We start from the raw sequence: 15,973 nt of genomic DNA, 5'->3' as shown, positions 1-15,973 counted from the left end.
AATAGAGGTTGATATGAAAGCTAGGCTTAAACATGATCTTCTGAGAACAAAAGCTTATTACATACGTTTTTTCAGGATGTTTGAAGCAACTGCAGTACATGGCTAGAAACAAAGACCACACAAGTTTGTATTTAATTTGTCCTTTACTCTAGGGCATAGAACAATGCAACGAATTTATAAGGGTGAGTTGGAAGTATTAATTGAGCTTGAAAGCACAGCGTAAACACAGAGCAAACATGCAGATAAACTCACATTGGTTTTAAGACTCTAGTACTTCATCAGACCAGCTCCCTCCCTCCCACCCCCCCACCTGCACACCCGAAAAAGAAAACAAAACAAAATGAAAGTAAAAATGTGTAAGCCATCAGAAAGCCACAGAGGAGGGGGTCATGGACATAACATGCTATTGATCCACAGTTTCCTTAACAACTTGTCATCTTGTCAGTTTTTTTTTTTTTTTTTTGATTGACCCATCCCAAAATATTGTGAGCTTTTGTAAAAATTAGACAAATGTATTCTGAGCTGTATTTATTACAATGCATGCCCTCTTTGTTTCCCGTGAAGGGGCAAAGAGACAATGAGTACAATGTTCTGAAGCCACACTGAAGAAAGTGATGCGAGCAAAACTTTGCATCAGGTGTTTTTGACTTTCTTTTTCTCTATGTAAAAAAATATACACAATTTCTACTTTGTCGAATAACTCGAGCAAATTGTCTTGAATTTGTTTTTGACTGAACGCTAGCATTACTTTTGGCAGTGTGGTCCCAATGAGGTGATTTTATCATTTCCAAATAGGCAATGCAGGTGATGCATCAACAACAGATTCACACATAGCTTATGTTAGTACATTAGACAATACAACGCATCAGCCATTGACAGGGAGAATGTTTAAATCCTCTTTTACTCTGTAGCCTCAGTTTCCTGTATTTGCTACAGCAGATTTAAAACTAACCTCCCTCACAGCGAAGCCTAGGGGGAAATCTATCCGCTCGTCTGATCATCTTCCACTGAAATATTATTATTTTCACTAATTTTAAATCACTTGGCTGCGTCTTCCATATGACTGTTGGCATCTAAGAAAGTATATTAAAATCACATATATAGACAAAGAAAAAAGAAAAAAGTAACATCTCTTCCCAGAATGAGATGATATATCGACTCTGTGCTTTCATGGAGATACAAAGAATAAGAATAATTAATAAAAAAAAAAGTCAATATATACATGGTATAATGAAAGGAAAAAAAGCCGCAGGTAAAAAAAAAAAGTAAAAAAAAAAATTAATAAAAAAATCAGCATCACAGCCTTTTGATGCTGATTAGGATCTCCAGAACTATGGCTGCACACAGTAACACGCCTCAGAATCATGTTCAAAGATCTTATGTCCACATCTGTTTTGCTCAAATTAAGCAGACGGCACAGTGTGAACTCTACGCCGGACAAAGGAAATGTGCAGGTACGCTGATGGTTGCACAGACAGCAGGCGGCTGATCTAATGCTCCATCATGTAAGGTTAACTATTGTAGATACTTTGACATGTTATCTCTTTATTGTATTTCATGTTCTGTCCTGCGGCGCCTTTGAATCACGAACCAATTACATTTTGCAAAATAAAAAGAGTTACCTGATTCAGGCAGCTTGAACATGTGTTGTTTTGCAGAAAAAAAAACCCAAAACATAAACACTCAAAAAAAAAAAAAGCAGCTTGCACTCATTTTTAACATACAAATGAGACTAAAGTTGTTTCTGCACAAACATTTTCATGTCTTTTTTACAAACTAATCAACAAGATTGGCTTCACAAATCACTGATCCTAATTTTCCTCCCTGAAAAACATTGATCACATCATCCTGCTGAACAGTAATATTAGCCCTGCAGTCGGTTACACACGATCAAGCGTCACGCAGTTTTAAATAGAAGTGTTTTAATCATGATGTATTCATCCTTTCATGATGGCTGTTTGAGTAATTACATCTACAAGATAGCTAGCCTAGATGTCAGTCCTAATGCTGTGTTTCAGATAGCCTAAAGGTACACTGAAAAAGAGCAGGATGTCAAAACACAATACCAGAAAAGTACTAAAAAATAAGCCCAACAGTTTAATTGAACTACTAGGATTGTATTCAAGCCTGTAGCTACAGTATATAACAGTAAACATGAGAGACAAACCAGAATTTTAATAACTGGGGGTGGTGGTGGGAAATTGCTGTTGTAATTTGTCAGAGCAGCCCAAAACAATATGCCTTGACTGTATTACAAGGCAGAAGGCACAGATGATGCATTTAGCGTGTCATTACTTAAGAGCATTTTGTTCTGTTTCAGATGGCGTCATTTTGAAGTTTTGGCCAGTGTTCAGAACTTTTCAACGGTGTGTTTTAATGAAAATTAAGTTTAAGATTTATGAGGTCCCTGTTCTTCATTCAGGATTACAAAGAACACTTATTATTGATATCCAACAGTCAGCATGCTTGAACAACAAAGAAATGACAATGCCGTTCAGTGAGGGAATCAATCACTATTAGCTTTTTATCCTTCTGTGTGGGGAGTGTTTCATTCACTTTGCATGCACATCTCTTCATGGCATGCACCACTGAAACAACATGCATTGTTTGGGTTAAGAATTTTAAAAAATAGTCTTTAATCACATGTGAAGATATATTTACCTTAGACAGATAGTATGTTAAATAACTTTAATAAGAAAAATACCTTTCTTTAAAAAAAAACAAAAAAAAACAGGTTTTAACACAAGACCAAATGTATTGTTTTTCAGCAAATCTAAATCTTATTTTAAAACTTGGACCACATCAGAAGGATGTGTTTTTGAATAATAATGTTATGAAACAGCAGACCTCAGATAGTTCATGGAGAGCATATCATGTTTTATAGTAAATCCATGAAATTATTAATAACTGAGGGAACATGAAGCATTAATAATTTACAGAGAGTAGAATCTATCTTGTGTCTTGCAGAATGTGCAGATACTGCAGTGCAGAGTGAATGTACAGTGTGTGGATGCTTATTTTAATGTATGGTGTCAGCACAAACTAAACAAAGTGGGACTAAAGGCCATTATTGAAATGACAACCTGTCATTCCGGATTAAAACCGTCACCTTTTATACAAATTGCAGAAAGATAACTGTTTAGAGGATATTTTCCTTCATCTAAAATCATTTCCAAACCATATCCTGTCTGTGTAGTCTCTATGTTTTAGATAATTCCAGTTCTATCATAAAATCATGGGTCATTTGTTGAATTTATGCTTACTATTTACTGGAAATAATATTAACAAAAGCCATATGATGTGCCTTTCTGTTTATGTACAACTAAATGAACCAAATGGCTACTGGTCAGTTTCATAACTTATTTCTGTGTTTTGGCATTGGCAGCTTTTATTATATTACATTTTTGCAAATATAAATCATAACATAGTGCGTGTGGCTATGCCTTAGCTTAATTATTTTCCGGTTATTTTAAAACTATAGACTTAGAGAAAATGGTAAATCTTAATTATGAGAAAGTCACACAGATGTAATTATAATACATCACAAACGTTTTGTTTCTTTTGTTTTACATTTTAAAAATCTGTTCATTTGCTGGATGTACTGAGTAGAATTAGTACCACATTCAGCACAGCTTTCCAACAGTAGGAAGTGCAATTATGATGAGAAAGTATAAAAAAGCATTTAAATGGTGACTTCATGCTGTGCCATCAAGTTAAAATGGCAGCCATATTGCTTAGCAGGGACTGCCACCAAATTAGGTGTGCAGTAAAGAGGTGAGTAATACGATTAGTCTGTTTATTTTTATTTTATTTTATTTTTAAAGAAAATACCTTTGGTTTAATTAAAGAATTTGTCCTGATTTGTAAGCTGCTCTTGTTAGTCAGATTATTTTTGCAAGTTGATATTTTCTGTGGGATATGGACGAAAGAAAAACATTTGGAGTCTTTGGGAGCTGATCTCCAGGGGTGCTTGTATTAGCAGGGGCAACATTTGATGAAGAAACAGCAGTGGCAGCTCTGAACAGTGAAAATCTGTGGCCAACATGTATCAAAATGTCTGCTCAAATAAGTAGCTATGCAGGCATAACAGCCTCACCAGTGGTCTGTGACCTCAGCAGGTGACAATAAATGAGGGTTATAACCGAAGGACACCGAGGCTCATCATCTGAGGTAACAGTGTGTGCTGTGGCCCTCGCAGGCCTTCATCACAATGTCAGAGGTGCGCAAACATGAATAGCGCTGGATAATATTTTCCCACCCAAGTCAAACTACTAATATGAGGCTGATTTGGCGGACTCATAGCTTTTCTGACCTATCACAGCTCATTGATCATTTCAGGCTTAATTAGTAACCACATTCACACAGATATTCATGCTTGATTTAATTAATGTCCCGCGACTAAGTACATGCACTACATATTACCAACAAATAAAAACACAGCGCACAATCAAAGCAAATGAAAGTTCCCCGGGTCCGTGACCTTTGTCATCGCTGAGGCTTTGATCCACTACATGCAGAGAATTTAAAGCTTAAGCACTGGCAGTGATCAAGCCCAGCTGCAGAGAGTCCAGCGGAAGACATTTCATTTCCAGGTTCATCTTCACTGTGTGGACACGTTCCATGTGTAATTTTATTGAAAGGCAGTAAAAGGCAGCCCCATGTCCAATGACTGATGTGTCTAACCTTGCATGAAATGAGCCTTTACTCTGAGGCCCCTACGAGGAGCTTCTATCAGGGGCGCTCCGCTTACTGCCCTCCATGCATTCCTGCCTGACTGACTGACTGTCACAAATGTAGCTCTTAATGAGAGGCACTTCATTACCACTGCACTTTGAAGACTGGAAGTTCCCAAAATAGAGACAAGCATACAGTCCAGGCAGATCTGGAAGAAGTAGACCTCTCAACTCAAAGCATGCATTTGATCAGTTTCTTCACTGCTGAATTACTGATGTTAACAGTCATCAGATGTAGTTAATCTCAATGCAACTCTAAATGCTCATAGTAGTTCAAAATTTTAGATGTATTATTTGTTTGAGTCATGAACTAGAATGCAAATATAATTTAGAAATGTTTCCTTAAGTGTTACACTTGGGAAAGAGGGTAGAAAAATAATCAATGCCACAAACAAACAGTTTAACAGCAAGGAAAACAAAATGTAATATCAAAAACAGATCCAGAATATAGAAAAAAATAGCATTATTTATTACAATGTGCATAAAAATACAGTTATTAAATATATATATATATACATTTATGAATATAAAGGAAATATTCTATCCTGTGTTTTACTTATTCTGGCAGTTTAGAGACATATGTAATAATAGTATATTTATAGTAAGTGTGAATGTTCCATGACTAATTTTAACATGGATATAACAAAAACAATGACAGTCATGATGATGATGATGATTGGTGACGATCATGATTATGCAATGATAATGCATTATGTGTTTTTTTTTTTGTTTAGATACTCTCCCACATAAAATCTAAATCATAAATTTAACTCCAATCACCAAAACAAACTTTAGAAAAAACATATCGTAAATGTATTGAATTATTGTAAATGTATCTCCTTGCAGCCATTGCGCACACCCATCACTATTGGTGGGACCATATGCTTGAGCCAATCAAAAAAACTCAATTAGTCCTTCATTAAGAAAATGAGGGGGTTGCACAGAATCAGATACAAATTATGAATTGTCCTCTGAGACATACAATTATCCATCATATTCCTTCTGCCATCTGTTTGCTTCCTGTTGACTCTCCTAATGACTTAGATTGAAGCCAAATTAGAATTCTGTGCAACTGCCACTGCACCTCATTGAAAAGTCATGTGAACTCGCCTAAAAATGGAACGCGTGCGGTGAGGCAAGCGTGCAGAATGCAGTCCGGGGTAAGCAGAGAGGATATATTTTGTCTTACTGATGTGCAGGCAAATGAGTGGCTACTGGAGATTACATTGATAATTTACAGCACAATGCTAAATCACAGGACTATTGAGCAGTACCTCACAAAGCAACCTAGATGGAGCTCTGACGTTATCAAAGCACTGCATCAAGAAGCCCTGTTGCTGGGTGCCGTGAGCAGATCATTCCTCCTCTTTTTCCGTGCACTTCGGGGGAACGGGCTTCATCAGTCTGTTTTCATACCATTACAACTCATTCCAATGTGTATAAATTCAATTTCTATACTATCACACAGTTTAGATAGATATTCTACGAGCTAAATTTTATATTATAACGTGGCTGTCACTACATGGATCAAAAGCAACGCCCACATTACTGTGCATTTGCTTATCAATCCTAGGAAACCAGACTTCATTTTGCTTTAAATAAGAGGCAGAGGAAAAAAAAAAAAAAAAAAACAACAGCAAATGAAGACACTCATTTCTTTATCATCTATGCCGGGTTTCTACAAAGCTGTACCCTCTGCATAATAATGTGTTGTGCTTTCAGTTCAGCTGCATGATGCTATCAGAAAATGGATCCCCCTATGGAGCATTTTAAAGCGAAAGCAATGCCAGGATTGCAGCTTATAACTTGCAAAATCACCAGCCTTTTCAGAAAGAGACGCCGCTGAACCACCCGTGACTAAAAGTGGGGCTGCTGCAGGGACACAAGTGAAAGGACTACTGTGCACCGACAGAAACAAGGATGGAAGCGGATTACTAATGAAACCAGTTCAGAGAGAAATTCAAAACTCTAGTAGTTACATTCATGGTATAAAAACGACACATTCCACACTACATAAATATCAGAAAATCTCTTAAATCTGGGACATTTGTATTCTTCTTGCTGTGTTTAATGAAATATTCTCTTGTAAGTTAGGGCCAATAGCCTCAAAACATTCCACCCCAGTAGGATGTGATTTTTGTTGTAAATTCTACCTCCTAATTATCCTTTGAGGTATGCTTTACTGTTATGCCTCTGCTAAGGGATATTGGGGAAAGTATGGAAGCAGCTTTTGGCATTAGTATAGAAACACACAACCCCAGTAGATGACCCGGCAGTCACACACACTGCCAAGCTCAACGCCACCATGCCAAGCAATGCATCTGTCAAGTGAGAAACATGACACATTTTTTAGCACCTTTGCGTCTGCAGCCAATTTTCAAAGAGCATACCTTGTCCTTTTCTGAGCCATTTTGCTTGGCATACCAAGTAGTGACCTTCGATTTAATAGAGTCATGGTTTGGCGTTCACGGATATTCCTCACTAAAAATGGAAAATGAAACACCTAAGAAATTAAAAGAGCAAAACACAATATGTACTCTGTAACCACGGAGCAAATGCATTCGGATGACCATATTTCGTGGCGAGATAAATCATTTCCAACAGCCCCTAATGAGACTTTCATAATTCATGCTGTCAGCTTTTCCACAGCACCAATCATATCTGATCCTTTGCAGTGGTAAAGCCCACTGCTTCAGACTGCCACCCTGCATCTATCAGCACAGGGAACATTGTGTCATATGCAAGTTAGTCATGAGGAAGATGCCTGCAACATGCCCTGTCTTGGCTCATTGACTAAGCCCATGTTAAAGCAAATATGCTCTCCAAAATAATTACAAGGACACAGAGGCAATGCTGAAATGTCCCCAGACAAGAGCACAACAGCGGTGCAATAGGATTTTTATTTAATGAATTTTGATGCCAACTTTGGGAACAAACATGTGAGCCATCATGACTGTTCCAACTTTTTAAAGCCATGCATGCTGTACTGTATTTTTATAAGCAAGGAAATATGTTGTTTTGGCAATGTAACTTTAACTTTTAATACAATTTAGATAATAAAACTGTTACCTCTTCCCAGAAACGGTACACTTATCAAATTAGTTTTTAAAGGAGGATATTCAGCCAAATAAATCCATTCCTTAAATTCTATAAAAGTCAGGATTAAACAGAATGGACTCATGAACTGTGTTTAATCCATGTAAAGTATGTAAGCAGTTTTCTTTATCCGAGCAATGACAGAGGTGAATGTCCACAACCCCAAACATCTCACCGGTACTAGTTTCTTTCTGTATTTAGACTGGTTTATATTGTCAAGGGAAAGAGAGAATTGGAAACACAGGAAAGGAAACTCTGCCGGGATTGTGTCCCAGGACAAGGGGTCGGCATATAGCTCACGAATCAGGGGATTTCTCTGGAAACACTCAATAATTTAAGAGACATACTGTAAGTACCGCACTATCCAACCACATCTGTGACCTTCTATAAAATGTTCGCTATAGTGTCTCTCAAAATGAATATGTCAGAGATTTTTGTAAAAAGAGGGAAGGTCTAATTAAGAGACAAGTCCCTTTTTCCACCACACAAAACTATTTAATTTAAGAGGGTCTAGATTTTAATACCACCTCAAATGAACTGAACCATATGGCCAAGTACAATGGTGGGTAAACTTTTGAAGTTTAATGCATGAATTCATTATTTCTCAAACTTTAGCCACTTAATATCAAAGCGATTCTAGGTTCTATTAAAGTAATAGAGCAAAAGACGCATTATCTTAATTTTAAATTATGCTGAATTGGGTTGATGAAATTATGCTGAGTCTTTATGCGGAATGATTGTAATTTCAGCGGGGCAAAGTAATTGTGTAATGAAAGAAAAGGAAAGGTGCATTAAAATGGGAATGATTAAATAATTCTGTTTATGTTTTTGTATCGTGAGAAAGGTCTCAGATTATTATCCTCTAGATGCTTTTGAAATCATCCTTATAAGAGCTGATAATGACTGGATAGTGAATAAAACATCTCCTTTCATTTGTTCATTTTTGAGGGCATGGTGTCAACCAGATGCAAAGTGGTTTGTCTGTGTACAAACAGCTGTACGGTGATTTGTGGTGAAAACAAAGACACAAAAATAACACTGATTTGTAAGACAGCGACGTTCATTCATCAATAGAAAAACCAGGGCTAATGAAGTTGCTCCAATTTCCTCATTTCACCATGATCCACTAACAAAAATGCTTCCTGTAGTCTACCACAAATCTTTCTGAACATTAACTGGATTAGCAAATGCATCATTAACACATAGATTATGAAAGAAATTGGGTTACTGTGATTTGTTAATCAAACTATGGCCTTAATGTGGGTATTTACTTTGATATGGTTACAGACACTGTACTGCGACCATATCAAAGTGAATATCTACAAGCATGTAAATAAATAAATAACTCTACACTGGAAGTAATAAATCAAAATGCAAGTGAAAACAAACTGTCTCCCAACCAGCTGCCAGTAAACACTCCACAACCGGAAAGCTGAAATCATCAGTGATGGCTGAACCTGCTGGCTTTTATAAAAACAAAAACTAAACTGTTTTATTAAAGCTTAGCGTTTACTGGAGCCATACTATGATTTCTGGATACTGAAGCTATTCCAGCCTTTAAAACGATATCTCGCTGCCATGTGGAGCTGCCAAAGTGCAAAGTTGCTCACTGCAGCTTAAAATATAAACAACAGTAAAAGAAAAGGATTCGGTGACTAGAAGCAGAAAATGTAATCAGTCAATACCCAGACCATGACCTTGTAGCTCTGCAAATGGAAGGAGATGTTATTAAAATCAACAAAACATTATTTTCCAGTGCCTCTGAAATGGAAACTTAAAAAAAAAAGTGCCTCAATTTCACAAAAAAAAATGTTCCTAACTTTGCACAGCCTGGATCAAATCCTAGATGGAGTATAAAATGACTTATCAGTGACAGCTCCTTGTTATATGCAGCAGCGGATGCAGTCAAGAGTGACATTAGTATTGGAAATTAATTGTTTTTTAATGTGCATGTCTCCATCGTCCACCACCACATAGCCATGCACCATTACTGTGGTCAATTAGCCATTCAACATCTTACCGTTGGCCAATGTATGGAATTGATTACCACACCACAAGCTTTTCCTGCAGCCTACCATGTCCAGAATATTAAGTGATATATCTAAAAAAAATGTTTGACAAAGAGAATTTAATCGGATCTAACCCAGAGGCCACTACCGAATGTGCAACAAAAGCAGCTACAACAATATTTTCCATCGACACGGCTTAGCACACCTGAGACTGTACATAACAAGCACATTATTTAATCATATTAAAACTTCCGTTTTTTTGTTCTCATATATGCGAGGATATAAAGCCCTGTCGGCTCTGCTTCCTAGCCTTTTCGGATATGATGACATTAAGGATGATTGAAGTGCATTATCTGGGCACACAATGGCTGCTGTCCATTCAGCTGTGCTCTGCAGAGAACTGAAATAGGGAGCTGGCGACACACTCACTGCAGAGGAACGCAGAGCTATAAAGGCCCGTGACATCCAAGCCCCCACCCCAATAGCTTCGCCTCAATAGCCTGTCTGACCTATTGTCAGTGAGTTCACATTATTGTCGATGTACCTGTCTGATATGTCGTCAAAGCTCTTGGGTCTTCTGCCTCTCAACAGATGAGCGGTATAGCCTCAAAAAGGACCCTGATTTAAAACATCACTTTCTTCAGGTCATTGATAGCACCAGGTGAAGTGGTTAATTTACAGAACAATAATCCATCACATGTGGTACAAGTATTCTACAAAATATCTCCTTATGTATTGGACAATAGTGGATGAATGGAAAAAGAGTGCTTTAATTCGTCAAAGCACTATAAATAATTCTTAATTTAACATACTTGTGATAAATACATCTGTGCAAATACATATAATAATCAAAATGAATTTATTATTAATGCAGTCAGACATGCATTCAATATTTCCTCAAGAGAAGGGAACCACTTGTTCCTTCTGTTTCTTACAGTAAAACAAGTGCACTTCACTTCTCTAATGAGCTTTTCATTGCAAAAAAAAAGTAACCCCATGCATATATTTTTCTACTCTAATCAGCAAAGTCAAAAAAAAAAAAAACAACTGTCTTCCCATGCACTCACTTGTTCTAACCTAATTAGAATTTATTAAACTAGGCAAAAGTTCAAGGGCATCAATAGTAACATATTCTCACACATACAGACGTGGCTAGTTAGACAGTAGAGGATTGTAAACCAAATGAGCAGAGCAGCCATTTTAGTTCTGACTATCCTTTCACCTCATTATGGCATTTAGAGCCACTGATGAATGAATATTTTCTATGTTTCCTCCTGATTTTAAACTAGGCGGTGCTGAATGGTCACATAAATCAACTACATTCAGCCAGTAATTGAATCTCCATGGACATAAGATGATATAACAATAGAGGGTAATCAGAGGGCGCAATGTACTATTCTTGTATTTATAAAGTATATTCAGACAAAAACTGGAACAGCAGCGGGAAGGCTGGATTTTCTTTGCCATCATAACTGATGATTAAAAGAAAAAAAAGAAATTGACTATAATTGCAGTATAGTTGCATTTGCTGATGCAATAGATTGAATTTCTTAAATTCAGGAACAGATTACCTTAAAATTAAAGAGTGAATGCTAGACTTAAAAAGGCATGGGGATTTTTCATGAGCTCTCAATAAATGGAAATTGGATTGTGGAAACAGGTTTTAGATTTCAGACAAACATTTATATTTAAAGAAACAGCAAAGCCACATGGTTGTGTTTTGCAGCTATATATAAGCCACCAACTACATGATTTGCATTACATTTTAAGAATTTCTATGGATGCATAACTGTAACAGAAGATTTTATAATAAAATACGTGGAATCTGGTCTGACTACTGCCATCTACTGGTGTTTATTTTCTATGTCACCATATCTGATGATTTTAAAAAATTAAATTGACTATAATTGCAGTATAGTTGCATTTGATGATGCAATAGATTGAATTTCTTACTGTCGGGAACAGAGTACCTTAAAATTAAAGAGTGAATGCAAGACTTAAAAAGGCGCGGGGATTTTTCATGAGTTCTCAATAAATGGAAATTGGATTGTGGAAACAGTTTTTAGATTTCAGACAAACATTTATATGAAAAGAAACAACAAAGCCACATGATTGTGTTTTGCAGCTATACGAAAGCCACCAATTACATGATTTGCATTACATTTTAAGAATTTCTATGGATGCATAACTCTAACAGAAGATTTAATAATAACATACGTGAATCTGGTCTTACTATTGCCATCTACTGGTGTTTATTTTCTTTGCCATCACAACTAATCATTTAAAAAATAAATAAATTGACTATAATTGCAGTATAGCTGCATTTGCAGATGCAATAGATTGAATTTCTTACAGTCAGGAACAGATTACTTTAAAATTAAAGGGGGGGGGGGTCATGAGAGTTCTCAAGCTTGCAGCTAAAAAAAGCCACCAATTACGTGATTCAAGAATTTCTATGGATACATAACTAACAGAAAATTTAATACTATTCGTGGAATCTGTTTCTACTACTGCCATCTACTGATGTTTTAAATAGATTATTTTAACACAAAACCTGAGGGAAGGAAAAGTAAAAACATGTTGTCATTACCAGTTATCAAGAAGCTCCTCTCAAACAGGACAGGAGACAAACATGCAGAGTTTTAATACAAAACAACAGATCAATAAACTAATAAGTCAGAAGAAATCACTGCCAAAGACATAAAATGATGCTTTGTTGTCAAAAGCATTTAATTTTCCAAACATTTGTCGAACAACAGGAATGTCTGAGCATTAAAGGTACTGATTTAAGTGATCAAACCGATCATCATTTTGTGTGTTTTCCTTCTGTCTTTGTATCTGGATAACAGAAATATACACTGGCACAAAAATATGCACATATTTTAATATATATACATGAGTTTAGCACACGTTAAAGCACTAAAACTTTAGTTTTTTGTTCGGTCTTCTGCTTCTTCTGCGGTCTTTAATGGTATTTCTTCCCATCTCTTCTCTGTTAATATCTCATATATTCTAGGTTTTGCAGAGCAGGTGATTGATCTGACTAAATAATAATAAAAAAAAACTACAGTGCTCTGTTAAGATTCCTTTTGATAGTTGCATGAGACTATCTTGCTAGAATTGTCATAAAAACACCAGAATTAAAGACAACATATTTTCTCATCACATAAGCTTTTCATTCTCAGTAAAATTAATATTTGTAAGTAAATAAAATGTAGCTGTAAGTAAAATACTTATGTAGGCGCTGCGGTAGAAAAATAAAAAAAAATCACATTAGTAACACTGCAATATGGCGCAAGCCGGCATCACTCAATAAATTGTGAGCGAGTGCCATTTGAGGTTATGGGTTAAGTGTCAGATTCCAGACAGAAATGACCGACTGACTGATTGACTGGCTGTCTAACTGATCAATGTTTTCATACCTCGCATTTATTGGTTGCTTGCTACACAGAAATGTCAGAGAGGACTCGAGTAGAGAACAAGAGCTGCAGTCAAGTCGCCGTACTGATGGCCTTAAAAATCAAAGCACCAGATTGACAGAGCTCTGATCCACAATAAATGGGGAGGCATCAAGGGCAAGCAGTCACCTTCCAGAGGAGGGGGGGAACGGCCCACTGGCCCCACCTTCGCCTCGATAACGGACGCGTTGAGCCCTGACAGTTTTCCGAAGGGCCTTGAACTTACAAGCCTCGAGTCGTGCTTCGATACAGTATCCTGTCAGGATTTCAAGGGTTGTTATTCGGTCTAAAAGTGTTCAATTTAAGATGCAGGTAATTATTATTCATCTGTTTCACTTTGGTTCTGACAGCGAGCCATATAACTAAGACCAGGGGGGGTTGTTGTTCTTCAATATTGGAAAAACACTGATTTTAATATGACCATAAAGTGTGTAAATGAACTGTATCTAACTCCAGAAGAAATATTATGCAAGCCTATCTCATTGGCTTCTTTATCTGAGACTTTGCCCAGCAGCTCCTACTCTTCCTGGCTGCACAGTCTCTACTGAAAGGAAAATCTTCTTACCACAGCACAGACCCATCAGTATTCTCTAGACTGGTGTCAAATATGATTGACAGCTGTATTCCCTGATTTTTTATTTTATTTTATTTTTTTTATAACTATTTGCCTACTTAACTTGTCATGACGCTTGGAACATTTATCTTTTTTTTTTGACTGCTTCTATAGGTATGTAGATAACCAAAAAGGGGTATTTGCATTAATTATAGAATGGCATTATTGATTGGCTTAGTCTCATAAGGCAAAGCGTAATTGCTTGTTGTTAGTCCCAGTCCAAACAGATTTCCAGATAAAGGGTATTGATATTTCTCTATGTCTACATTCAGTGTTTAGGGTTGACCCGATAACCACACGTATAAGGTGAAATCCACAAGGGCTCTAATGTCCTGAGCAGCAAATCCCCTGTTTGATTCTCTTTTAGTGCGTGTCACCGGCCTATTCTCTTTCCTGTCTCTCTCCACTGACACTATCGAATAGAGGCATTCAAAAAGAAAGAAAGAAAACAGAAAAAAACTCTTGTTCATCAACAATAGCTTTAAATACCCACACCATTTTATAGATTGCCAATAAACTGATTGAAAACTAAACATGACTCAAACTGAGATAATCATTTATAATGTAAATGAAGTGAATACAGCCATAATGCTAAAAGTGTGTTGCAAAAATATAATGTATAGTGTGCAATGAAGTTGATCATTTGTAAATATATAGTATGTATGTTGCTTTTTTATCTCATGCACCATTACATGTAAATAGTTAAAACTAATGAGTCCTGACACTTCACCATGACTATATTTATAAGTTAATGCAAAATGCAATACATTCATTTGAAGTTAGAGCAATGAGCAATTCTGGTGTCTCTAGGCACCCTACAGAGACAGGCGACAGGATTCATTATATGACATTCTCAATAATTCATTACAAACGAGCCCTTCCTGTTTCTCCTTGTTTTAAAGTCTCGGTCAGTCGTGGCTTGGTGGTTTACACCGAGTGACCTCCTTCATGATGAGCTTATGACTGATGATATGTGCTAAGACACTGCTTTGAAAACACACAGTTACCACACAGCAGAAACACATGCTTTGTTTCACATCTTCAGCATGTGACACATGCAGTGAAAACGACTTCCAAGGGGAATCGCAGAAGCGCTCAAACCAGTTGGAGATTTTCTCTCATTATCTTTTCTCTTCCATGCCAGGCTGCACATTATTTCATGCCTTCATATTCCTTCTTCACTTTTCCTTCTGCTTATATTTGAGTGGTTTTCCTTTTTTTTTGGTGGGGATATAGGTGCTTAATGATACCCCTACCATTAAAAAGGACTGAGGGATTTTGATTTTAAATGAATGGTGCAGTGGTTGAGAAGGGCCACCATATGTTCATATGTTCACCGTTGTTTATGGATATATTTCTCTCTTTGAATTATTTATTATTTATTTATATTTGGCCAGCACAATTAAGAAACGCAAAGGTAAAAGATTATATGTGTATTTGTATGCTGTGTGTATATGTATAAACGTATGTACCGATGTATGTGTATACAGATGTATGAGTGTGTATGTGTGTGTGAATAGATATACAAATGTAAAAGAGTAATGTAAAAGGAAGAGGGAGATAAATATATATTATTAATAATATTTTATGGCGAGGGGGTGGGATTAAATAAATTGCACTTCTTCCCACCCCTTTTCGGGCACGTAAATTAAACTATTGTGCTGTTTGTGTGTCAAAGATTGTCTTGATTGTTGATGTTTGTATTATTACCTCCGCCGAGGAGGTTATGTTTTTGTCGGCATTGGTTGGTTTCTCTGTCTGTCTGTTTGTTAGCAAGATAACTCAAAAAGCTATGGACGGATTTGGATGAAAATTTCAGGAAATGTTGATGCTGGCACAAGGAACAAATGATTAAATTTCAGTGGTGATCGGGGGGTGGGGGGGCACTGATCTGCCTTGGCAGAGGTCTGCACTCTATGAGTGCTTTTCTAGAAAAGACAGCACAGAACTCCGCCAAGGCAGATCAGTACCCCCACCCACCCACCCCTGATCACCACCAAAATTTAATCATTTGCTCCTTGTGCCAGTATCAACATTTCCTGAAATTTTCAGCCAAATCCGGGG

General features: G+C 36.8%; 1 protein-coding gene across 8 annotated transcripts in view; it reads right to left on the bottom strand.

Moving 5' to 3' along the window:
- The window catches only part of adgrb3 (adhesion G protein-coupled receptor B3), a 150,323-nt gene that overhangs the window by 91,249 nt on the left and 43,101 nt on the right, over nt 1-15,973 (bottom strand). The window lies entirely within an intron of this gene.

Source organism: Sphaeramia orbicularis, chromosome 15, assembly GCF_902148855.1.
Source record: "Sphaeramia orbicularis chromosome 15, fSphaOr1.1, whole genome shotgun sequence".
In the NCBI taxonomy this organism is placed as follows: Eukaryota; Metazoa; Chordata; class Actinopteri; order Kurtiformes; family Apogonidae; genus Sphaeramia; species Sphaeramia orbicularis.
This window is presented reverse-complemented; position numbering and strand designations above follow the sequence as displayed.